Here is a 26,998-nt window from a genome sequence, read left to right on the forward strand (position 1 = left end):
AGTGGGACTATGCCCAATTAATGAAGTTCAACTGAAGTTTAAATTGTGGTGGAGTGACACTTCATGGTAAAGCGAGTGAAATCATTTGTTCAAATAAGCCTGTTGTCTCCCAAAGCACATAGATGAGTCAGAAAATAATGCACAAATTACTATCCTTCCCACTCTCCCTCTCTCTCTCACGCACATGTACACACACATGTGCATACACAGTTAGCAATTGCAACAGTAAGACATGAAAGGTGTGCCATGCATACTAAGACTGAATCTTGTAGGCTATGCAATGATCCGAAACATCTGTGGCAGTGCTCTGCTGGGATTTGGTACCTAAACTAGTAGGCTAACTAATCCAAAATTGTCAGCTTTTAATCTGTACTCTAGTTCCACCAGTTATTTACAAAACCCATCTAGTTCACTAAAATTCATACCTGATCTGGCATAAACGTAACTCCAGACCCGTAAGAAAGCTAATGACAATTGACTGCATTCTAAAGTGGTTTAAGAGGATAATTAGTGATGAGTAATAACTGTTGACCAGCTGTTGGTGCCCATATCCCTCAGGAATCTTACAGACAATCAAATTAAAGAATGACATTCCTATGGCAGCTCTCACATCCTTTCAAGAATAGCACAAAGTACTTTGCAGCTACTGGAGTAGTTTTTGTCAAGCCCACAGATTTGGATCAAGAATAAGAGAACAGCTGTACCCTAAATACCTTAACTCCAAGCAAATTTATCACAAAATTCTGGACTCTGGGAGTTAATGCTTGCCTTTTGCAACTGGATCCTTGAATTCCTGACCAACATTCTGCAATCAGTAAGGACAGGCAGCCACAATTATTCTAAATACTGGTATACTACAAGGTTCTGACCTCAGCCCTCTACTTTATTCCCTGTACATTCATGACTGTGTGGCCAGGTTCTGCTCTAATTCCATTTACAGGTTTGCCAATGATACCACCACATGGGTCAAATAACAATGAGTCAGAGTACAGGAAAGAGGTAAGGAGCTTAGTATCATGGTGTCATGACAACTTCAGTGTAAAAAAAAACAAAAGAGCTTGTTATTGACTACAGAAAAGGGAGTGCCTGTCTACATTAATGGTGTTGACCATTAGAGGGTTGTGTCGTAGAGTGGATGAAATCACTGGAGAGACAGAGTCACTGGTAGATACAAAGCAGCTTCTTTATTCAACACAACAAGGTACAGCAGGCATCTTACAGACGGAGATGCTTTCGGTAGAAAGGTCTGCTAGCCCAATGTGGGCTCGATATTTATATGCTAAACACAAAGGCAATCGCTACTTAAAAAGTTATAGACAATGCATAAATGCTTCCTATTGAGGCTACATACAAAATATCACACCACCTAACTTCATCCTTTCTTTCCGACGCCAACATGTCTGGGTTGGTATCCACAGCCTTCAGGGATGCAATTAAATCCACAATACATCTATTTGGCATTTTACGTGCTAACATAGAAGATAATTAATATTTATAATGTATTGATAATACTGTCTTTGAAACTACAGTATCTGGTCAAGCTACAGCGCCAGAAGCGTCTGGTATTCACACTTTTTAGGAAGCACATTGCTGTGGACTCAATCCACAGTACTTCGTCAAATAGTCAAATAGAAGTCTGGTGGCCAAAATCATTTAAGTGTAAACAAATCATCTACCCAAAAAACCCCACTCTAACAGGTTGAGATCTTCAAGTTTTTCGGACTTGAAGATCTCAACCTGGCCTGGTCCAACACAATAAATGCCATAGTCAAGAAAGCTCACCAGCACCTCTACTTCCTCAGAAATCCCATCGACCCTCACTGAATTTTATAAGTGCATCACAGAAAGCATCCTATCTGAATGTGTAACAGCTTGGCATGGTAACAGCTCTGCCCATAAGCACAAAGACCTGCAGAGATTGTGGCCACAGCTTAGCACATGATGGAAACCAGCCTCCCTCTCTATTGACTCTGTCTATGTTTCTCGCTGCCTTAATAAAGCAGCCCATACAATCAACAACCCCACTCACTCCAGATATTCTCTCTTCTCCCCTCTTCTATCAGGCAGAAAATACAGAAGCCTGAAAGTACAGTATGTAGAACAAGGTTCAACTGCAGCTTCTTTCTCACTGTTATAAGGACTATTAAACAGTCTCCTCGTATGATAAGGTGGACTCTTGACCTCACTGTCTACCGTGACATGGCCATGCTCCTTATTGTTTCCATCTTTTCCTGTAGCTGTTAAACTTTATTCCAGATTGTTATTGTTTTACCTTGTTCTACCACAATGCATGGAGTATGGATTGATCTGTATGAACAGTATGCAAGACAAGCTTTTTTACTGTATCATGGTACATCCTGCAATAATAGACCAATTCCAATTCTAAGATGGCACTGAAAAATAACCCTAAATGTCAATGTAGTAGAGTATGAATGAGACACCCAGATTCTAGTTTCCTGGCTAGGCTGGGGATGCTGATTAATATCTGCAAGACCACTGAAAATATGGACAAGTTACTTAGACTTTTATCTTCCAGTCCCAAGTTTCAGCAGTTGGTTTAGCTGGCAGTTTACAAGCAAAGTTACCAGTGTCATGATATTGGAAGATAGATATCAAATCACACTTTATACAAAACTGTTGATGAGGCACACAAAAACACAGGATTACAAGAGAATGGGAGCAGGAGTTGGTCATTGGGTCCTTCCTGTTTGTCCCAGCATTCAGTATGATCATGTTCGACACCCTCCAAACCTCAACTCCTCTGCTGTAGCAAATCCCTATGGCCCTTGAACTTCCCCCAATCTTTCAAAAATGTATGTACCTTGTTCTTCTCTAAATACCACCAAATGATCCATCCTTCCTAATCCTCTGGGATAGACAGTTCTAGCTTCACAATTCTTTGCAAGAGCAAATTTCTATCAGCCTTAAGTTCCCTTACATTGTAATTATATCTCCTTGTTAGGGACTCTTCCTCAAGTGGAATGTCTTCTCTGGAGACATAAGAGAAACTGCAGATGTCAGAATCTGGAGCAACAAACAAGTAGTTGAAGGAACTGTCACGAAGAGGCCACACTCAGGTTGGAGGAATAACTCCTCATATTCCGTCTGAGTAGCCTTCAACCTGATGGCATGAACATCGATTCTGGAACTTTTGGTAGTACCCCCCCCCCCCACCTTCACCATTCCCTATTCCCATTTCCCTCTCAGATTATCTCCTTAGCTTCCCATCATATTCCTCTGGTGCTCCTGGCCTTCCCTATCTTTCATGGCCCTCTGCCATCTCCTATTAGATTCCCCCCTTTTCCAGCACTTCAACTCTTTCACCAATCGACTTCCCAGCTCTTTATTTCACTGCCCCTCCCAGCTTTACCTATCACCTACTACCTTGTTCTTCTTCCTTCCATCCCCCCACCTTCTTACTCTGACTTTTCATCTATCTTCTGCAGTCCTGATGAAGGGTCTCAGTCCGAAACATCGACTGTTTACTCTTTTCCATAGAGGCTGCCTGGCCTGCTGAGTTTCTCCAGGATTTTCTGTGCATGGTTTGGACTTCCAACATCTGCAGGTTTTCTGTTGTTTGTGATTGCCCCACCAAAACTAAGTGTGGCCTCACCATACCCTAACTCAAAGTCAAAATCAAATTTTATTTTATTTATTTATTTGTTGGTTTGTTTATTCATTTATTATCCAGCTATTTATTTGTTTATTGAGATACAGGATGGAATAGGTCCTTCCAAGCCTTCAAGCTGTGCTGCCGAGTAAGCCACTATTTAATCCTACCCTAATCAATGGACAATGTACAACGGCCAATTAACCTACCAACCAGGACATCTTTGGGCTGAGGGAGGAAACTGGAGCACCCAGAGGAAACAGGGAGAACGTAGCAACTCCTTACAGGCAGCGTCAGGAATTCATATGCACAGGTGCAAAGAAACCTTACAGCAGCATCACCATCAGATGAGCATGAATTATGTATAAATCACACACAATCTTTACAAGAAAGGCACAATTGGAAAAGTCTATTGTAATCAAAGAGATCAAATGTGGTCATTGCATTGCAAAACTGAGAGAGGGATTAGGATCATGCAGGTTAGTTCAAGGTGCAAATTGTTGAAGGGAACCAACTCGCCCAGCCAACTATGGCCTCTGATTGTGGTTCAATTGGCCTCTGACAGCAAAGGACATAAGAGCAGAATTAGGCCATTTGGCCCACCGAGTCTGAAATTCATAAATTGGTTTGTTATTGATGCATGCACTGAAGCACAGTGAAAGACTTTGTTTTGCATGCCAGCCATACGGAACATTTAATCTCATCAGTGCATTGAGGCAAAACAGGGAGAACGATAACATAGTTATAGAGTATGAGCAGTGTAAGCAAACAGTAAGGTGGAAGAATATACTGAGGTAGACTGTAAGGCAAAGAGTCATTTCTTATCCTACCTAGGGACTGTTCAATAGTCTTATAAAAATAGGATTGAAGCTGTCCTGGGGCTTGATAACGTGGTTTCCGGCTTTTGTATATTCTGCCCGATGTGAAAAGGAGAAGTGTGAATGTCTGGGGTATTCTGGGTCTTTGATTATGCTGGCTGTTTTACTGAAGCAGATAGAATCTATGGAGGGAGGCTGATTTCCATGTTGTGCTGAGCTGCATCCACAACTGTGCAGTTTCTTGTGGTCTCAGGCAATGCAGTTAAATGCATCCACAGAAAATTATGGCCTAATATTTCATCATTTTTCCAGGGTAACTGCTGAAAGGAATCAATATTGTCCCCAGCACCAACCCTGAAGGGTTAAGCAATGCAGAAGGATATGATAGCAGCAGCTTTTAGCTGAACCACAAAACAAATGGACTTGCTCCCATGTTTTTTTTTTAACTTCTCTCCAATTGAAGCGAACAGTCCAGTGTTTGAATGATTTGTTCAATGCTTCAAACATGTCAGCAATCACCCATCTATTGCACTCAATATTTTTCCTGTACACCACATTCAATTTTTTTTTATCCACACTCAATTATCAAAAGAGGGTATAAGCTGACTGCTGTCAATTGTTCTTTTCCTTAACTCTCACAACTAATTATATCTCCACTGTGATAAGTGGACAGAGCTCTGAGAAACCACAAATATGCACTGTCAAGAATACTAATTCTTCAGTTGTTTCTGAAAATCTTTTCTTGTGTTAACCTCATGTAGGTAAACCCAGCAAAGGAAAGAGAACAGGGACATTTTGCAACTATCCGCCTCTGCTGCCAGTTACTTAGATGTAAAAGCTTGATTTTCTCAGTTGAAAGATTTTAATGTTATCTTCAAATTTAAAAGTACCTTTTCTTGTAAATGAATCAAGTAACAGCAGTTTTAGTAAAAAGGGGATTTATGAGCATGTGAATGTATGTACAATTGCAGCAGAAAACACAAGTGAGATTCTTTTGCTATTTTTTCAAAAATTCTGGTATTTTCCATGACATATACTGTTGAGAAAAGATTTGCTTTACATATGTGAACTCTAACAATTTAGAAAAATCACAAAAGTCCTGTATGTCGACTCATTTTCATTGCGGGAGGGTATTCCAGGCGAAATTATTTTAAATTGCAAACTGCTCCCCCTAGTTGAATATCCTCTATCTTGTTTGATTTGATATGCACATGAGAATTGCATTAAAATGCTTGAATTATCATAATCCCTTGCACTATCACAAAACTCTGCATCGACCGACAGAGTGAAATGCTACCAAATGTCTTTGAGCTCCATCAGTACAGCACAGGTGCCCTTCAACCCACCCAGTCTGTGCCAACCATTGAAGCTAAACCAAACTGTTTGCACATAGTCTTTATTTTTCCATTCCCTACCTGTTCATGTGCCTGTATAAATACCTCTTCTATGGAATTATCATATCTGCCTTCACCACCATCCCTGGCAGTGCTTTCCATGCTCCTAACATTCCCTGTGTAATAAAAACACCCCTTGTAAATCTCCTTTAACCATTTCCCTCTAAGTTGATTCTACACTGTCAGTGCCTTTCATAATTTTATATAGGCATCTGTTAGTCTCGTGAGACCATGGATTTGCGCCTTGGAAGGTTTCCAGGGTGCAGGCCTGGGCAAGATTGTATGGAAGACCGGCAGTTGCCCATGTTGCAAGTCTCCCCTCTCCACGCCACCGATGTTGTCCAAGGGAAGGGCACGAGGGCCAATGCAGCTTGGCACCAGTGTCGTCGCAGAGCAATGTGTGGTTAAGTGCCTTGCTCAAGGACACAACACGCTGCTTCAGCTGAGGCTCGAACTAGCGACCTTCAGATCACTAGACCGATGCCTTAACCACTTGGTCACGCGCCAACATAATTTTATATCAGGTTCTTTCTATCAGGTTGCCTCTCGGCTCCCAGAGAAAACAATCCATGTTTGTTCCTACCTCTCCTTATAGCTAATACTTGTTAAAGCCAGAGAATAACATGCAGAACCTCTCTTGCACCCTCTCCACATCTTTCCTGTAATGCAACAAGCAGAAATGCATAAGACACGATAGAGCTGGCACAGATGTACACACGTCCGGTTTTTGCACACTTCTGTAAGTGTTAAAATAAATGAGATTTTTAACTATCGTTGTTCTGACAATGAAACCTACTGGATTCCATGATTAAATCTGAGCACCAGATGAAACTGGTGACAATTCATGGAGTTATTGCTGGATGGAGATTTTATGGCAGAGACAGGATGCTCTCAATACATCTCCATATTTTATTCTCATATTGGAGAAAGTTAAAATTCTATCCACACCCTTCTACCAAACTAAAGACATGAACATTTTCCAAGATGTGGATTAGTTTGTGATTAATACCTGCTTAGATCCTAAGCACTAAAATTCCCTACCTAAACCTCCACCATCCTATTTCTGTAGGAGGCAGTGGTGAGGTGGTTGAGCTCCTAGACAAACACCCAGAATTCTGGCCCATTGATTCAGTTACATGAGTTCAAATTTCATCTTGGCAATGGCGAATTTAAAATACTAATTAAAAGATGTTTTCGTATTGGACGCATGAGCAAAAACTGTCAAGGTGACCAATGCCCAGAGGGCACGAACACCTTACAAGATAGTAGCCTTTACATAACCTGGATGTCCAAAAACCTTTGCGACTAATCAAGCCTTTTAACCTGCACTTGGTGAAAGCTGAACAAGGAACTGGTAACACACAACTGGAATTGCATACAAAATCTCGAACATCTGGCTTATGGTTATATAAAGTGAAAAATGTAATGTTTTATTGCAAACGGTTCTTTTAATCATTCTGCAATGTAGCACATTGGAATTCTCTGACTAATCTGGAATTATATAGCTTATTCACAGGAGCCAAGAACAGCTCTATGTAGGGAAAAACACTCCCAAAATTTCAACACACAAAAAGGTTAATAGAGCATGGGTGAGATGTCAGTACTGGTGTTTGTACAGGAATCGCTCTTCTTTGCTGGTTAGAGGTTTCCCAGTCCTCTACTGCTCTTCAGAGAGTCAGGGTTGTTGCCCAATGAAGAATAGAATTAACAGACATAATTAAATCAAATGTGACAGCAATTGATGCAGTAATATTCCCCTTATGAAATTTGATTAGACTGACACAAATTGATTAATCTCCTTTAGCTCAGATTTCATATTTGTTTAAGTCAATGAAAGATGCCCTGAGGCCCTTTCTTTGAGATTAAGCGTGTTTTATCTTCCCCTTTGTCAAAGGCTTTACAGAACCACACATAACACAGACAGGTTATTTGGCCCATTGTTCCTGTGGTATCTCCTTGGAAGAGATATCCATTAGTTCCACTCTCCAAGACTTTTCCGGTTTGCCTCTTCAAGAAGTTACCCTATTCCCTTTTGGGAATGCGAAAAAAAAAACACACGTGAAATCTGGGTCAGGTAGCATCTACAGAGAGAAATAGTTGATGATCTGGCTCAAGACCCTTCATCTAGACTAATACAATACAGGGGAGATAGCCAGTAGGAAGTCTATTTTATTGGATATCTCCCCTCTATCTCTCAGTTCAAATTAAGGGTCTCAACCCAAAGCATCAACTGTCTGTTTCCCTGTACAGATGCGCTCTGATCCACTGAGTTCCTCCAGCAGCTTAGTTTTTGCTTCAGATTCCTGCATCTGCACTGATTTTTTTCTCCCTTTTCAGAGTCCCTGTTAAATTCTTTCTTGGTAATGTTTTCTTCTCAATTATATCCAAACTGTCAATGAAGGTAGCTTGCATTTTGTAGGGAGGACTGAGAAAAAAGGGCAAATACAATACATATGTACTAATAAAGTCTAAACAACAGTCAGATTGCCAGGGAAAAAAAAAACTTTCAATTGGACATGTATGATAACTTACCTGCAAAAGCTCATTGCTGGTTGCAAACTGCTTAGAGTGTCCTAAGGTCGGGAAATGCACTTAACAGTGTGAGTATTTCTTTTATTTTTGTAAAAGGATTAAGCTGGAAGTTTAAAGAGTTCTGCTTTTTTATACATGGAAACTATTAAATGCTATATGTAAGGTGAATCCAGAGTTTAAACAGTAGATCAAAGTGGTTAAATCAGTTAAAAAAATCTCCTTTTACTTGAAGAATGCTAAATACTTGGCAAAGTCTACCAAGCAAATTAAAGAAGAAAAACGATTAGGAGTGATTGAAAATAGATGAGATGTCATGGCTTGAAAGTCGAATTGCAGGAGAGGTCTGCTTCAATGGCATCAGCTTCTGTGTCAGAAGATTGTGGGTTCAAGTCCCATTCCCGAGTCTAGAGCACAAAATTGAAATTGACACTTGGTATGTTAGATTTATGGTGATGTCAGAGGACTAATAATCTGGAGGGATGGCAGACAAGGGTTCAAATCTCAACATGGCAGATAGGTATTCTGAAAAGGAAGTTTTAACTTCCTTTTTAGATTACCCATTGGTTATTAAATGCTCTTTTAAAGCTCATCTTACCTTCATCTTGCCTGACACACAGCAATGTAAATAACTCTGTCTTCCTCTGGAGTGAAACACCAAATCTCTGCATGAATGTATTCACCAACTTCATTCTGTGCTCAGACTTATTTGACAAATCTGTGACTCTGGTAGGTTTCCTTGTCAGAGTACTCATTGACTAAAAGTATATATTTTCTTTCAAGCCTTATTGAAGACCGGAAACTTGCATTGAAGCCTATCCATTTCTAAAATAAATATTTAAAAAATAAAATATCATGAAGTCACTAATGAAGGGGAGTGTACTCCCTGCAATCTTCTTAAATCTATGTTGCTGAAATAGATAAGTTTATATATTTTACCTATATTTGTGGGCTTGCTGGCACTAAATTGCAAATACATTTACTTCCTATTACAGGACTTATGCACAGCTCCAGTAACCTGGGTTCAAACCTGTCCTCGGCTGCTGTCTGTCAGGTGCTCCAGTTTTCTCCCACATCCTGTAGAAGTGTTAGTAGGTTAATTGGCCACTGTAAATTACCCTTGTCGTATGTAACTGGTGAGAGATGGACACATGAGTAACAATAGATGGCAAGGAAATAAGTGGGAAAACAGGACAGATAGGATTAACTTGATGGGCCAAATGGATTATTTTCATGTCATAAGAAATCTTTCTGAAAACAAAATTGGTTATAGAGGATTTTGGGACATCCTGAATAGTGCTAAATAAATGAAACTCTCTAAGTTACTTCTAATCCTAGATTCGATTTCATGAAAATGTCAAAAGAATATGTGTCTCCTGTCAAAACTCTAGTCCACAGGGAAAGCAGCAGGTGTGGAATCATACCCCAGGTTAAACAAAGTTGAGGTCCTCCAGCTCCAATTTAATCTCTGGTATTAAATTGACTCCATCTACACTTCCCACTGCTTCAGGAAAGCAGCTAGCATAACTACATGAATAATTCTCTTTTCTCCCTTCTTTCCTCCGGATGAAGATACAACATATTCCACCTGGCTCAAGGACAGCTTCTATCCTGCTGTTATTAGACGCTTGAACAGACCTCTCATTCTCTGAATGATGAACTCTTGATCTTCCAATCGACCTCTTCAAGGCCCCTTGCACTTTATTTGTCTACCTGAACTGCACTTTCTCTGCAACACTATATTCTGCACTCTGTTTCCTTTTTTCCAAAATAAACAAGCTAATTAATTAGGTGTCGCCTGGCACGTAAATGTCAGCCCAGATCAGAGGAAATCACTTGTTTATTTCGGCTTTTTTCTTAAAGATGTGCTGGGTGCATCCCGGCTACCACTGCACCCCTGCATGCTTCGCGGCCCGGTATCAGTCCGCGGCCCGGAGGTTGGGGACCACTGTTCTAGATTATAGGATGTTACTCTGATTAATACTCAAACACTCTTTGATTTGCTTTTTTTAAAAACACATTATACAGCAGAATAATACAATTTCCAGTGGACCTGGCAAGTGAGATCACATCAGAACATTAGGATCTCCAAATAATTGGTTGCCAGATTATCAGAAGTTTACTGCATTTATATATGATATGTAACTAAGTCATGTGAAGAGAGAATTGACGAGACATACAAATGCTTATACAGCATAAACATGATAAGTTTGGTATACCTTGGTATTAATTAACTCCTCACGCTTCTTCAAATAATCCTGGAGTCCTGTAAATTATATTGTGGTTAGAATCTAGTAGCACCTCCATCAAATCCTAAAGTCCACCCCAAAATACTTTTTAATTGGTGGAACAAAGTGTCTTCAGTTCTGAAATTGATTGGTACCAAACAGAAAAGGCAGTGGAATGAAAGGTCACTGTCGCATTTTCAAAAGATGATTCCAAAATTGCATTTGTCAAATGATTCTGAATAGTCCCTGAAGTTGTAAAGTAAAAGTAAGAGAAATGGCAGAAAACATCTCCATTCAGCAAAACACAAATTGTTAGAGGAATGCAGTCATTCAGACAGCATATTCAGAGGGCAAGAAAGGGTCAAAATTGTAGATCAAGACCTTGTGTCGGAATGGAGAGTACCATTGTAAAGAGATGAGAGGGAAGGGTGAGACAGGCCAAAAGGTGATTTTACATTCTCAGTCCAGATGCAAGGTTTCAACCAAAATGTCATCAATTCCTCTCCCACCACAGATGTTTCTTGACCCATTGAATCCCACCAACAGATCACTTGTTGCTACAGATTCCAGCAACTGTTGTCTGTTGTGAAAGCAAAATTCAAAACTGTTCAATGGATTCACTCTCATGAGTCAGCTCAAAGATTGAAGCTGGGAAGGGATGTAGCTTTACAAAACAACAGTCACTCTAAAGGCATAGAGCAGGGAAATAGGCCCTTCAGCCCAACTTGTCCATGCTGGCTCTGTGGCTGTGTAAAGCTAAAATTAAAGCAAGGCTGGTATTATTAGTCTGCAACATACTGAAACAAAAATGAGAGATATGATGAGAGCTTGAGAATTACAAGCCTTTTATTAGGGAAAATAAAATAAAATGGCAGCTCACATGCCAGCAGAAGGCCATTCAGCCCTTTGAATCTATGCTAGCTTCCAACATACCCATCAATCTCATTTTCCCCTGTAGCCCTACAGTTTTCCCTATTTCCCATGCCTATCGATTTAGAATCTGTTGTCCATGCCACAGGTAATTAAATGTTGCCAATTAACTCGTCAGATAAAACAGAAATATATTTCAAGCAGAAGGAAGTATAGCAAGTTTTTAAATCTAAACACAGGTAGGAATGTGCAGCAGTAACATTGAGGATAGATCCCTTGCATAAAGCCTCAAATAGGTGGCTGTGCTTCATTACAAGATCTGCAGGGGTCACAGAACGTTTGTGCTACAATCAACCTGAGCTAACTGAACCTTAAATTCCCAGTGTGAACTGAAGGCAATTTATTAGACTCATTAGGGAAAAGGACAATTTTGGGAAGAAAAGTCGGCTTTACTGAAAAGGGGTCTTTACAGTCTCAAGATTTATTCAGGAGGATATGTGAAGGCCTTGGGACTGATTCAGTGTATGGTATTGTTGGATTTTGATGTTTTAAATCCAAAGTTCTTTCAGAAATCAGGAAAGAGGCACAAAACTTGTTCCTTCAGGATCATTTTATTAAGTGTTGATAGAACAAATGAAAAAGGTTGCTCTGATGCTACATAACACTATAGAAAGAGCTATAGGCTATGGTATACCTTCCTCATGATACTTAGTCAGTCACTGTTTGATGGTTTCAATCATTCATTTGACTTGTTCTGATGATTCTGGGTGTTGTGGACAATGCAAAGACCACTCGATGTTCATCGGTTGACATAAATCCTCACAAACACTCCCAATGAGATGTGTTCCTTGGTCAGAGTCAAGGTAACATGGCAATCCCCATCGAGGAATGTGGTCCTTAATCAGAGCTTTTGCTGTGTGTGTGGCAGTGACTTCCTTTGTTGGAATAGCTTCCACCCATCTTGAAAAGTTGTCCACTGTTACGAGTATGTCTGAGTATCCTTGACACTTTGGTAAAGAAATGCAGTCCACTTGAAAATGCAAAAATGGACCAGGTGAGACAGGAGCTCTTAATTGTGGCAGCTTTTCCACTGGGCCAGGATTTGTTTACTAATGTTTCATGCATCTTTTAAAAGTTAGTCGAGCTTGTGCTGTGAACTTTGGATTCCACCACCATTGGGAGAATCTGTCGATCATCTTTTGCACTCCAATGTGTCATAGGAAGTGTATATGCTGTGCCAGAAAAGGAAGTAACTAGTCTATGGCTAGTGGCCGTATCTCCATAGTCCATCACTGTTTAACCTCCCGCTATTCAGAACCACTTTTCCACTTTTCCTGACTAGAGCACTGAGCTTGCATTTTTCGAATATCTTGCATATTCAACTGTGGTACAGGGTTCGACATAGTTTCCATAATTCCAGTTTTCAGGTTCATTGTTTATGCTCTTGGAACTTCTTTTATTTCTCTGACCCCTTCCTTTCTGCATTTTCATCCACAAATACATTTCCACAGCTTTCTGTCGCAGTCACTTTGGAGTGGCTTTTACATTTTAATACAGGAACTTCTGACATCAGTTGTATGACATCTATAAGTTCTTGTACTAGTTGGCCATTCTTGTTTGATGTTCCTACAGCTGTAACAAATACTTCTTGTGTCCATTAAGTTTCCAAAATCATGAATAACTCTGAAAGCATATCAAGAATCAAGGTAGATATTAGCAGATTTTCCTTCCCCAACTTAAGGCTTTATTCAAAGCTCTTACTTCTATGTGTTGTGTAGAGATACCAGGTGCTATGTCTTCTGATGCCAGCACTTCAGATCCAGAAACAATGGCTCATCCAGCCGTTCAAATTTCTCTCTCAATCATTGAGGTGCCATCAGTGCACAGAATCAGATCTGGGTTTAATAAAGTTCTTTGCAATAATTTGCATCATCATGTAATGTTATTATTCTTTCACAGTCATGGTTATCATAGTCTTCCATGTCTGATGGTAAGTGTAGCTGTATTCACTGGACTCACTCATTGAATGATGATATTAGGTGCCTCAAGAACAGTAGACCAGTTGAGCCACTGAGCAGCTGTTACCTGAGAAGTCCTATTCATAGTTAGTAAAGTGTATGCTGAGTGTGGACATTGAATATTTAAAACTTGATTAAGCACAATGCTAGAAACAACCATGACTGCCAGATGGGTTGCCTGCACCATTCACAAACATGGACCTCACCCTAATGCTACATTATCCAATTTAGCAGAGTAGTAACCAGCAGGACGCTGTAGGTCTCCATGTTCTTGAGTTGTGACTGCCGTCATTTAGCCACGCTTCTCACTGACATATAGGATAAATAGTTTACCTGCTTTGGTGATTCTTAGTTCAGATGCAATGCACGATGCCACCTATAAGTTTTGAAAAGATTTCTGTTGTTCTTCATCAAGAAACACAGGGTCATCTAAATGTTTGCAGATTGTTCAGTGGTTGAGCAATTTCAGCATATGAATTGACCCATGTTCGGTTGTAAATGCATAAACTCAGAAATAACAAGTTGGTAGAAACAACTCAGCTGGTAATCTATTGTAGGAGGCTTTGTCAAATTAACAGCTTTTCAAAGTTCAAAGTAAAATTTATTATCAGAGTACATACATGTCACAACCTACAACCCGGAGATTCTTCTTCTGCAGGCGTACTTAGCAAATCTATAGAACAGTAACTGTAAAGAGGATCAATGGACAACGAACCGTGCAAATGCAAATATAAATAAATAGCCATAATAGCAATAGACTTTTGCATGATGCTCAGTGATTTCCCACTTACCTTGAGAAATTTCCTGTCCTAAGTGAATTGCTTCTTCTTGCTGCAATGGTGCCTTGTCTAGATTTGCTTTATGACTCTTGGAGGATATGTAATCAAACAAATTGAGCACATAATATTCATGTCGGTGTGCAACTTCAGATGCAGTCAGGACATTATTCACATATTGCATGATGCTTGAACCAATGGCTGATAAGTCCCTCAGATGTTCTCTCAAAGCCATACGATAGACAGTGGGACTGTAGTGGAGCCCTTGTTGGAACCTTGTCCACTTGTAGTGTTGACCATCAACTGTGAAAACCAACCATGGTTGACATTCAAGTACCAGTGGTACTGACCAAAATATATCAGGCATATCAATCACTTGTGTTATGGCTTCAGGCAATGAAAATAGTTGATGGATCTGCTACTAAAGGAATTAACTTGTCAATACATTTATTGGCAATGGACACTCCCTTGGCCTTCATTGGAGCAAACTGTAACATAGCTGTCAATCTTATTGTTTCATCACTGTCGTCCTCACTTGAGTCACTAGGGTGTGCTGTAGAGTCCATTCCTCAGCATTCAAATGGTGCTACTGTCTCAGTGCACTGTCCAACATAGGCTGTAATTCTTTGGAGTTCAGATGGTGTCGCTGTCTTGGGAGAACGTCTAACGTGGGTGGTAATTCCTCAGAGTTCAGAAGGTGCCATTGTCTCTGGGGTCTGTTCAATATCAGGGGCATTTCCCAACGTGGAGCTTCAGAAGTAATGTCACCGGCAGTGTCACCAGATAGATCACTAGCAGGACCATCCCATTGACATCCCTGTTCAGTTTCTCCATATTGTTTCAGTTTGCTTCTGAGCTCTGTACAATGCACTTCAATTCAATTAGTGTTATTTTTCTGCTTGTTCAGTTAATGCAGAGATTTGCTCTTTGACTTTTTACTATCTCAATCTTGCTGTTTTTGTAGTTTATCGCAAGTTTCGTGTTTCTTTCACAATCAATTAGTAAAAGTTTTTACTCACTCTGTTAACTTCTTCGTTCATTCACATGTACAATCAAACCGACTACACCTTATCTTTAATGCTGACATTCCAGGTTTTTCCTCTCCCTCAGGCATTCTCTTATCACATTCCTTTGTATTCTTAATAAACTTAACATTGTTGGTATATTTTGTACAGACCTTTTAGTTAAGTTAATCAAACTGAGATGTTTTATTCAGGTAAGAGCTCTTAGTAGCTCTCACAAATTTAACCATTGTTTTGGTTTGTTCTTAATTTGTACGTACCTCTCATTACTTTGACCATGACAAAATATTAATAGATTGCAAAGGAATAAGCTGTCCTTCAAATGAATAGATTGTCCTGCAAACGAAATAGGTTGTAAGTGAGTAGATTGCGCAACCATAATAATTTTACTAGGTACCAAATGGATTGCTGTCCAACCGAAATAGATTGCCGTCCAACCGAAATAGATTGCCATGTGACCAAAATACATTGTTCTGCAACCGAAATGGATTGCCATGCAATCAAAATTGATTATCCTGAAACTGAAATGGATTGCAACTGATATTTTTACAGATCTGTTTTTTTTTAAATAGCAGCACAGTAGTTTCCTCACTCTTAATTTTGATGAAGTATTGAAGCCAGAACGAAGTTTTTCTCAGCCAAATTGAAACAGAAGTCCTTACCCCTTTTGTTTAGAGGCTGAAAATTTTCCACTTCTCTGTGATTATTTTAAGTCCTTAAACTTCACAATCATCCTGCTGACTATGCCAATTGTTAGATTCTGATGTTTTAATCCAAGGTTCTTTTGGAAGAGGCACAAAACCTGTTGCTTCACAATCATCACACAGAAAAATGCTGGTGAATGCAGCAGGCCAGGCAGTATCTATAGAAAGAGGTACAGTCGATGTTTCGGGCCGAGACCCTTCGTCAGGACTAACTGAAAGAAGAGATATTAAGAGATTTGAAAGTGGGAGGGGGAGGGGGTATATCCGAAATGCTAGGAGAAGACAGGAGGGGGAGGGATTCCGAAAGTTGATTGGCAAAAGGGATATGAGGCTGGAGAAGGGAGAGGATCGTGGGATGGGACTCCTTGCCCATTGTCTGGGCTTCCCCCTCCTCCTTTCTTTCTCCCTAGGCCTCCCGTCCCATGATCCTCTCCCTACTCCAGCCTCATATCCCTTTTGCCAATCAACTTTCCAGCTCTTAGCTCCATCCCTCCCTCTCCTGTCTTCTCCTATCATTTCGGATCTCCCCCTCCCCCTCCCACTCCCACTTTCAAATCTCTTACTAGCTCTTCTTTCAGTTAGTCCTGACGAAGGGTCTTGGGCCGAAACATCGACTGTACCTCTTCCTAGAGATGCTGCCTGGCCTGCTGCGTTCACTAGCATTTTTTTGTGTGTGTTGCTTGAAATTCCAGCATAGGCAGATTTCCTCGTGTTTGCTTCACAATTGTTTTTTGTTTGCATTGTTGATAAAACAAAGGAAAATTGAAATAGGCAGTGATAGAGGTCTGCTAAGCAAGGGGAGATAGAAGCAAATATACAAAAAGACTAATAATTAACATGACACTACCTTGCAGTCAGCTATATTTATATCATAGATAAAGAAAAATTCCATTCAATTTGATAGATAAAAATCAACCAATGAAAGATCCCTTATGCAAATAACGCAGCACCAAGGGAGACTTCCAGAGCTTTCCAGAAGTATACCAGTGTAATACGCTGGGCTACTGCATATACATACTATTACCACTAGGAAACATAATAAACATGTATATAGGAACTACTTAAAATACAAGCTGACAATTAATTATTAAACTGCAAAGAAAATAACAATTGGATCCAACAGCATGTTATAATGGCCTAAGTATCAAGTTACATTGTGGTAGGTTATGATGAATGATTCTGTTGGGTAAAGATTAGTTTGTGAGAGCAAAATATAACTGGAAGGATTTGTTTGTGGCTAGCATAGATACAACAAGTTCCTCTCTGCAGACTCTTACACATGATACATCGACAAAACCTAGGGTCAAACAAGTCTCATACAGACCTGAGATGGTTATTTATTCCTTGAAGACCTAAGTGGAAGAAGAATTTAATAAATTGGAAAGAAGCGGAGTCTTGGATAAAGAAACTTAGATGCACAAATCCAAAAGCAACTATACAAAGGCAGATAAAAGAGTAAGATGGTGTGATTACCTTATATGATAACTTTCACTCAGGCAGTACACGAACAACATCCCTCGCCAATATCCCAGGATCTATTGACATCTCCAAAGAACCAAATTTCTTCAATGAATTTAAAAACCACAGGTTTATGTGCAGTTGGCTGTGGAAGAGACAGACAGAAATACTTTAGAATCAGAATCAGGTTTAATATTAAGGGCATATAGTGTGAAGTGTGTTTTTTGTGGCAGAAGTATACTTTATTTTATTTTATTTCAACTTATTTAGAGAGGGGAGGAGAAGATGGCGGTGCGATGCAGCACGCACGGCCACTCTGAATTGATATCGTATTTGTTACACAGGGGCCGTGCACAATCCTGATTTGATGGAGACGGATGTGAGAAACATGGAGGAACATTTGGAGAAACTTTTGAAATGCTTGCTTCGCTGCTGCTGCTACTGTGCGATCGAGAATCTCCGGAGGGGAAGGCCCCAAATCCTCAGCTTTGCCTATTTCCTGTTGCCGGGGACGGGGTCAAAGCGCTTGGCAGAGGTAGTGCTCAGTGCTCGGTGTCGGAGGGCTGGTCTGGGGCTCGAAGTTTTCAGACGGACTCAGAGTCGGACTGTGGCCGGGTGCTTCCAGGATGCTGCATCAGCAAGTTTGCAGCGCTGGAAGCTCATGGCAGGAAGAGTTTCTCCCTTCAACCATCTGCGTGAGATGATGGGACTTTTGAGAGACTTTGAGACTTTTTTTTACCGTGCCCATGGTCTGTTCTTCATCAAATTACAGTACTGCTTTGCACTGTTGTAACTATATGTTATAATTACGTGGTTTTTGTCAGTTTTTTTTGAGTCTTGGTTTGTCTCGTGTTTCTGTGATATCATTCTGGAGGAACAAATTGTATCATTTCTTAATGCATGCATTACTAAATGACAATAAAAGAGGACTATGTGTCCTCATAGTCTAATCTAATAGGCCCTTTCAGCCTTTCAAGCCACACTGCCCAGCAACTCTCAAAGAATCCTGACTTAATGTCAGCCTAATCACAGGACAATTTACAAAGACCAATCAACCTACCCAGTACTTAGGTAATTAAATACGTAGAGCAAAAAGAGAGGGAAAGACTGAGAAATGTGAAGAGGGTATGCCCTGGGTGATTGGGGCAATTAATGATGGAACCTGCTTTTCTCAGGCATTGTCTTTTGAAGGTGTCCAGGATTTCATCAATGCTAGTGCCCACAGTGGAGCTGGCTGAGTTTGCAACTTTCCGCAGCTGTTTCTGATCCTGTGTGGTAGTCCCTTCATCCCAGACGATGATGCAACCAGTTAGAATGCTCTCCACGGTACCTCTGTAGAAATTTGTGAGTGTCTTTCATGACATACCAACTCCCCTCGAACTCCTAATGAAGTATAGCTCCTGTTCTGCCTTCTTTGTAACAATTAATATGTTCGGCCTAGGATAGATCCACAGAGATGTTGACATCCAGGAACTTGAAAGTGCTCACCCCTTCCACTTCTGATCCCAAGATAAGGACTGGTATGTGTTCCCTTGACTTCCCCGTTCTGAAGTCCACAATCAACTCCTTGGTCTTACTAACGTTGAGTGCAATGTTATTGCTGCAAGAACCTATGAACCAGCTGACCTATCTCACACCTGCACACATCCCAATCACCATCTGAAATCCTTCCAACAATAGTTGTGTTGTCGGCTAATTTATAGATGATGTTTAAGCTGTGCCTAGCCACACGATTGCTGGTGTAGAGATAGAGCAGTGCACTAAGCATGCAGCCTTGAGTTGCACCAGTGTCGATTGCCAGCGAGGAGAAGACATTATTTCCAATCTGCACTGACTGTGGCCTCCAGTGAGGAAATCAAGGATCCAATTACAGCGGCTCAGGATATGGAGCTTGTTGATTAATACTGAGGATATCATTGCTTTGAATGCTGAGCTGTAGTCAATAAGCAGCTGCCTGACATAGATATTATTATTGTTCATGTGATTCAAGGCAGTGTGGAGGGCCAGCGAGACTGCAAATGCTGTGAGGAGTCTCTGTAGGTCCTCCTGCTGAACGTGTGGATTTTCTCTGGGTGCTTTGGTTTCCTCCCACACTCCAAAGGCGCACCGGATAGGTAAATTGGCCATTGTATATTGTCCTGTTATATTGACTTAGGGTTAAGTCGGGGCTGTGAGGGGTTGCTGGCGCAGTGCAGCTTGAAGGGCCGGAAGGGCCTATTCCGTGCTGTATCTCTAAATAAATTAATTAATCAATCAAGCATTATAGCCTTCTATAGGTCATATCTGGGGGGCCTCTTGAATGGTTCTGGATCACCTGTCTTGAATTCCACAGATCTAGTCCTCAGCATGCTACAAATCTCATGGTTCATCCATGGCTTTTGGTCTGGGTATGTCGATATGCTCTCGAAGGCACACACTCATCCACACAGGTCATGATGAAGTCGGTGACAACTGTGGCACATTCATTTGGACTCAAAGATGAATGCCTGGAGATTATCCAGTGTACTGATTCAAAGTAATCTTGTAAGCACTCCTCCACATCCCTTGACCATGCCTGCATGGTCTTCAGCACTGGTGCTGCGGTCTTTAGTCTCTGACACATGCAGGGAGTAGAAGTGCACCCAGGTGATCGGGCTTTCCAAAATATGAACATGGGATGGCACAGTAAGTGCTCCTGATAGTGGTATAACAGTGGTCAAACGTATTAACTCCTTGGGTTCCACAGCTGATATGTTGATGATAGTTGCTCAGAGACTTCTTCAAGTTGGTCTGGTTGAAATCTCCCACAATAATAGGGAAGTCATCAGGATGCGCAGTTTCGTGCTTGCTGATTACAATGTTCAACTTCTCCAGTACCTGTATAACATTGTCCTGAGGTGGAATGTACACTGCTACCAGGATGCAGGCAGAAAACGCCCTTGGCAGATAAAATGGACAACATTTGGCCAATGGATGTTCCATGTCTATTGAGCAGGACTGAGACAGAACCACTACATTTATGCATCATGATGAGTTAATCATAAAGCATACTCCACTTCCTCTGTCTTTAAACAACCAAGCTGTCTGTCTTTGAAGAGAACGGTGAAGTTCTCGGGCTGTAGTGCTGTTTCTGAAATTGCCAGTGTAAGCCACATAGAGCAGTGTACACAGCAGTGCCTTCTGTCCTTCTGATATAGCAACCTTGCTCTGAGGTCTTCAATTTTATTTTCCAGACATCTTCCATTTGCTAGCAGGATAGTTGGGAATGGAAGTCTAAGGTCTCTGCATTTCAAACTTACCTGTAAACCAGTGTGACATTCCTGCATCTATTTCCTTAAAGGGGAACTGCACTCGCAACCCAAGATTGCCATCTGAGGTTTGCTGATTTTGAGTACCAATAGATTTTTAAAATGTCTTACTTTAATGCTGTTCTGTGATGTACCATGGCTGTGACAGTGAATTTCTGCGGTTGTAGTCCTAAATGACAATATTTGATGATTCCCATTGGAGCAGCATGCAAAGATTCAAAACTTAATGGTGGCATCTTACCTTACTATCAACATATATATTCTGACGCTAAGTCTGAAAGACTCAAGACATTAACAAAGATCTTTCAGTCTAGCATTCTTCAACATTTTGCGGGTATAGGTAATTGACTGTACAGTGAAAATGGTCTCCTCATTGTCACAGTGAGTGAAGGGGATCAGCTAGGTATTTTGGAGGAAACACTCACCGTCTCCACCATCACAATGATGTGGTTTTAATGCAACTCCATGCAACTGCAGGCAACATATCACATTCTCAAGGTGGATGGAAATGGACTGCAACCTTTTGAAGACAAAGTTGATGCTACCTTAACATACAAACATTCAGAGATTGTTGCAGAGCTATAAGACCATAAGATATGTGAGCAAAATTAGGCCATTTGATCCATCAAGTCTTCTCCACCATTACATCATGGCTGATCCATTTTCCCTCTATGACCCAATCTCCCGCCTTGTCCCCATATCCCTTTCATGCCCTGACCAGAATCTATCAACCTCTGCCTTAAATATATGTAAAGTCTTAGCCTCCACAGCCAGCTGTGGCAACATATTCCGCAGATTCACCACTCTCTGGTTAAAGAAATTCCTCTTTATCTTCATTCTAAAAGGGCGCCCCTCTATTTTGAGGTTGTGTTCTCGGATTCTAGACTCTCCTACCATAGGAAATATCCTCTCTGCATCCACTCTATCAAATTATATACAGGATAATTTGCTGCAAAATAGATATATGGCACAAGTGGCAACAGGTCCCGATCTAAATGTACTGTACTTAAATGCACGCAGCATTAGAAATAAAGTGGATGACCTTGCTGCACAGCTGCAGGTTAAAAGGTATGACATTGTGGCCATCACCGAGTCATGGCTAAATGATGGATGTGATTGGGAGCTGAATATCCCAGGATACACAGTGTACAGGAAGGATAGGAAGGTAGGTAAAGGGGGTGACGCGGCCCTGATGGTAAGTAACGATATCAAATCAATAGAAAGAAGGGACATAGAATCAGAAGAGGTAGAATCCTTATGGGTAGAATTAAGAAATGGCAAGGGTAAAAAGACACTAATAGCAGTTATATACAGGCCTCCAAACAGCAGCCGGGATGTGGACTACAAGTTGCAGCTGGAAATAGAAAAAGCGTGTCAGAAGGAAAATGTCAAGATAATTATGGGGGATTTTAATATGAAAGTGGATTGGGAAAGTCAGGAAGGTAATGGATCTCAGGAGAGGGAGTTTGTAGAATGCCTGCAGGATGGCTTTTTGGAGCAGCTTGTCCATAAGCCCACCAGGGGACCGGCTGTTTTGGATTGGGTGCTGTGTAACGAACCTGAGGCGATTAGGGAGCTGGAGGTAAAGGAACCCCTTGGAAGTAGTGATCATAATATGATTGAGTTCAGTTTCAAATTTGAAAAGGAGAAGCTGGTATCAGGTGTATCGATATTTCAGTGGAACAGGGGAAATTACAGTGGTATGAGAGAGGAACTGGCCCAAGTCAATTGGAAAAGTAAAATAAATGGAGGGACGGCAGGGCAGAATTGGATGAAATTCCTACAAGAAATAAGGAAAATGCAGGAAAAATATATTCCAAGAAAAAAGAAAATCATGAATGGAAAAATGGCACAAATGTGGCTAATGAGAGAGGTTAAGGCAAAAATAAAAGCAAAAGAAACGGCGTACAAGGAAGCAAAAATTAGTGGGAAAAATGAGGACTGGAAGACCTTTAAAAACTTACAGAAAGAAACTAAGAAAGTCATTAGGTAAGAAAAGATGAATTATGAAAGGAAGTTGGCAATTAACATAAAAAAGGATACTAAGAATTTTTTTAAATATATGAAGAGTAAAAGAGTGACAAGGGTAGATATGGGACCGATTGAAAATGATGCTGGAGTAATTATAATGGATAACAAAGAGATGGCGGAGGAACTGAATGAGTATTTTGCATCAGTCTTCACAGTGGAAGACATGAGCAATATACCTGATAGCCAGAGGTATCAGGGAATAGAATTAGGTACAGTCAAGATAACTAGAGAGAAAGTGCTTGGGAAGCTAAGTGGACTAAGAATAGATAAGTCTCCCGGCCCAGATGAGGTGCACCCAAGGGTTCTGAAGGAGGTGGCTTTGGAGATTGTGGAAGCATTGGAAATGATCTTCCAGGAACCAATAGACTCTGGCATGGTTCCGGAGGACTGGAAAGTTGCAAATGTAGTTCCGCTATTTAAGAAAGGAAGGAGGCAGCAAAAAGAAAATTACAGACCTATTAATCTGACATTGGTGGTTGGAAAGATATTGGAGTCAATCCTCAAGGACGAGGTTATGAAATACCTCGAGGTGCATGACAAGATAGGCCGAAGCCAGCATGGTTTCATGAAGGGAAGATCCTGCCTTACCAACTTATTGGAATTTTTTGAGGTAATCTCGAATAAGATTGACAAGGGAGAGGCTGTGGATGTTGTGTATTTGGATTTTCAAAAGGCCTTTGATAAGGTGCCGCATAAGAGGCTGCTTAATAAGATGAGAGCACATGGAATTATAGGAAAGATATTGAAATGGGTGGAGCATTGGCTGATAGGCAGAAAGCAAAGGGTGGGAATAGAGGGATCCTATTCTGATTGGTTGCCGGTTACTCATGGTGTTCCGCAGGGGTTGGTGTTGGGGCCGCTTCTTTTTACGATGTATATCGATGATTTGGATTATGGATTAAATGGTTTTGTGGCCAAGTTTGCAGATGACACCAAGATAGGTGGAGGAGCAGGAAATGTTGAAGAAATGGAAAGGTTGCAGAGAGATTTAGTCAGTTTAGGAGAGTGGGCAAAGAAATGGCAGATGACATACAACGTTGACAAATGTACGGTTGTACATTTCAGAAGAAGAAATAATCGGGCAGATTATCATTTAGATGGGGAGAAAATTCAAAAATCGGAAGTGCAGAGGGACTTGGGGGTTCTCGTGCAGGATACCCTAAAGGTTAACCACCAAGTTGGATTGGCGGTAAGGAAAGCGAATGCTATGTTGGCATTCATTTCAAGAGGAATAGTGTTTAAGAGTAAGGAGGTGTTGATGAGGCTCTATGGGGCATTACTGAGACCTCATTTGGAATACTGTGTGCAGTTTTGGGCCCCCTATCTTAGAAAGGATATACTGATGTTGGAGAGAGTTCAGAGAAGATTCACGAGGATGATTCCTGGAATGCAGGGGCTAACATATGAGGAGCGTCTGTCGGCTCTTGAATTGTATTCATTAAAGTATAGAAGAATGAGAGGGGATCTCATAGAAATGTTTCGAATGTTGAAAGGGTTGGACAGAGTAGATGTGGAAAGGTTGTTTCCTTTGGTGGGTGAGTCCAGGACAAGAGGCCAGAGTCTTAGAATTAGAGGGTACCCAGTTAAAACAGAGATGAGGAGAAATTTTTTGAGCCAGAGGGTCGTGGATTTGTGGAATTCATTGCCACATATGGCTGTGGAGGCCCGATCATTGAGGGTGTTTAAGGAGGAGATTGACAGGTATCTAATTAGTCAGGGTATCAAGGGATGTGGGGAAAAAGCCAGAAATTGGAACTAAATGGGTGAATAGTTTAGTTCATGGGGGAGCTGCGGAGCAGACTCGATGGGCCGAATGGCCTACTTCTTCTCCTTTGTCTTGTGATCTTGTGATCAAGCCCTTTCAATATTCAGTAGGTTTCAATTAGGTCACTCCTCATTGTTCTGAATTCCAGTACTGGCCCAGAGCCATCAAATGATATTCATATGTAAAGCCATTCTATCCTGGAATAATTTCTCTGAACCTCATTTGAACCCTCTCCAGTGTCAACACATCCTTTCTAAGATAAGGGACCCAAAATGCTCACAATACTCCAAGTGAGGCCTTTATAAAGCCTCAACATCCTTGCATCCTTGTTTTTATAGTCGTGTTCTCTTCAAATGAATACTAACATCACATTTGCCTTCCTAACCACTGACTCAATCTACAAATTAACCTTTAGGAATCCTGCACAAGGACTTCCAAGTGCCTTTGCACTTCAGACTTTTGAATTTTGAATTTAGGAGCTACTCTACTCTTTTATTCTTCTACCAAAGTGCATGACCATACACTTCCTGACATTGTATTCCATCTGCCACTTATCCCATTCTCCTAATCTGTCTATGTCCTTCTGCTTTCTTTGGGAATGAGTCCTATGTTTTCTTTGGGATTGAGTCACTATTATTCCATATGCATGATTTGATACTGCTTACACTGTTGCACCAGTTCCTGAAATAGAAGAATGGAATTGGGCTGACATATAACAGAAAGTATTTGATCAACATCAGCACGATTTGAGCACAATCACAACAGCGTAGCAAGAACCCTGATGATTGCCTGTGTACCTCAAGTTACTATGAAGGCACTGTTGCCAGCCATGTTTTGCATCAAGGGCAGGAACAGCCAATGACATGAGCTTTGGCCCCTTTTAACAGGAATGAACACGATGATGCACAATTGAGAAGGAAACCGAGCAATTTCTCCTCTTTTTATTTTCTATGACCTCCATAGAACAATCAAGTCCCATCAGCCTGGTTTCAACCTGAAACACCAATTGGTTTTCCCCCCTCAGGTGCTGCTTGACCTGGTGAGCTCCTCTTGAAGGTTGTTTGTTGCTCCAGATACCAGCATCTACAGTCTTTTGTGTCTTTTTGTCTGACAGCAAGAAGTGTAAGAGTTAAAACTGTAAACAAATCCTGGATGATTGTGGCTGCCTGTTCTCCTTTAAGCACCCCTTCTCTCTGACCATCACTCAGCCCCAATGGGTATTTTGGAGACTTATGAGGTAAACTGGACTGAACATCATAAAATTATTATTGAGGTCATGAAGTATAGACCTGGAAAATCCCCTTTGGTCTTCTGCTTGCAACAAAGCTTGTACAATTTGCACTGTCATAGGCTCCTTCCAATTTATTTAATCTCTTGCAGTAGGTGAATAGCTACCAGTAAAACATCTCAGCAGATGAGCCTCTTGCGAAATTTCATCCTCAGCAGCTGAAGGTAATTGAATGACAGACGCTGGATATCAATCGAACATCGTATTAAGTATCAGTGTTTGCCAAGGCTCCTGGAAATTGCTTCCCGTTTGTTACAGAGAACTGGATTTCACCCAAACACAAAAGAATAAAAGTGTTTGTCTGAAGCAAATGTTTGCCTCTTTTGGAGGAACCTTTGAGATAAACCACTCCCATTTTTACTGCGAGTTATCATGTCTGCTAAAGACCTGTCCACGCCCCACCTGGAGTTGCTGTAGGAGCAGAGAATCAGACGAATGGGCAGCCTTTTAGATTTTAGTGGTTTTAGGCTGTGTGTTGGCCAGGATTCTGTGCTTGTTAGACATATTGTGGAATGTCTGATGAACCGCAAAAATAGTTAGCAAAGCCACTGTCTAAGATCTGATTAAGTGGATGGCTGTTGCCAATAAAATGGGACACTCTTAGCACAAGTACTGCCTTGAATCATAAAGCCCGTGCCTTAAAATCTACCAGATGAAAGGATCTGACACAATAAACAACAAATACCTCTCCATCCAATTAAATATCTTGTGAGAGTAATTTTCAGGCACCACAAGAGATAAAAGTAATTTAAATTTAATGGAAAGGAACATGCAGTTTATTTAATTCCAAAAATCATAAGTCTATGCAAAAGCATCTCATTTTCCAACATCATCCAACTGAAGCACTTTAATGATGTCAAACAGGATTTATTCTTTATTCATATATAAGATACAGCAAAGACAATTATTGCCCATCCCTAATTGCCTTTAACTTGAGCAACCCACAGTCTATTCCAAAGGGTATCAGGAGTCAGCCACAATCTTATCAGATAGAGGTAAACACAGTTAAACACAGATACAAACAGTTAAACACAGCCAACAATAGGAAATCAAACACAAACCCGCAAATGCTAGAAAGCTGAAATTAAACAGAATCTCTAGAAGCACTCGGCAGGTCAAGCAACATCTGTGGAAAAGGAAACAGTCAACACTTCAGAAGATCTTCCATTTGAATTTATGTTTTTATCATTTTAATGCTTT

This window comes from Mobula birostris, chromosome 1 (assembly GCF_030028105.1).
Source record: "Mobula birostris isolate sMobBir1 chromosome 1, sMobBir1.hap1, whole genome shotgun sequence".
Lineage (NCBI taxonomy): Eukaryota > Metazoa > Chordata > Chondrichthyes > Myliobatiformes > Myliobatidae > Mobula > Mobula birostris.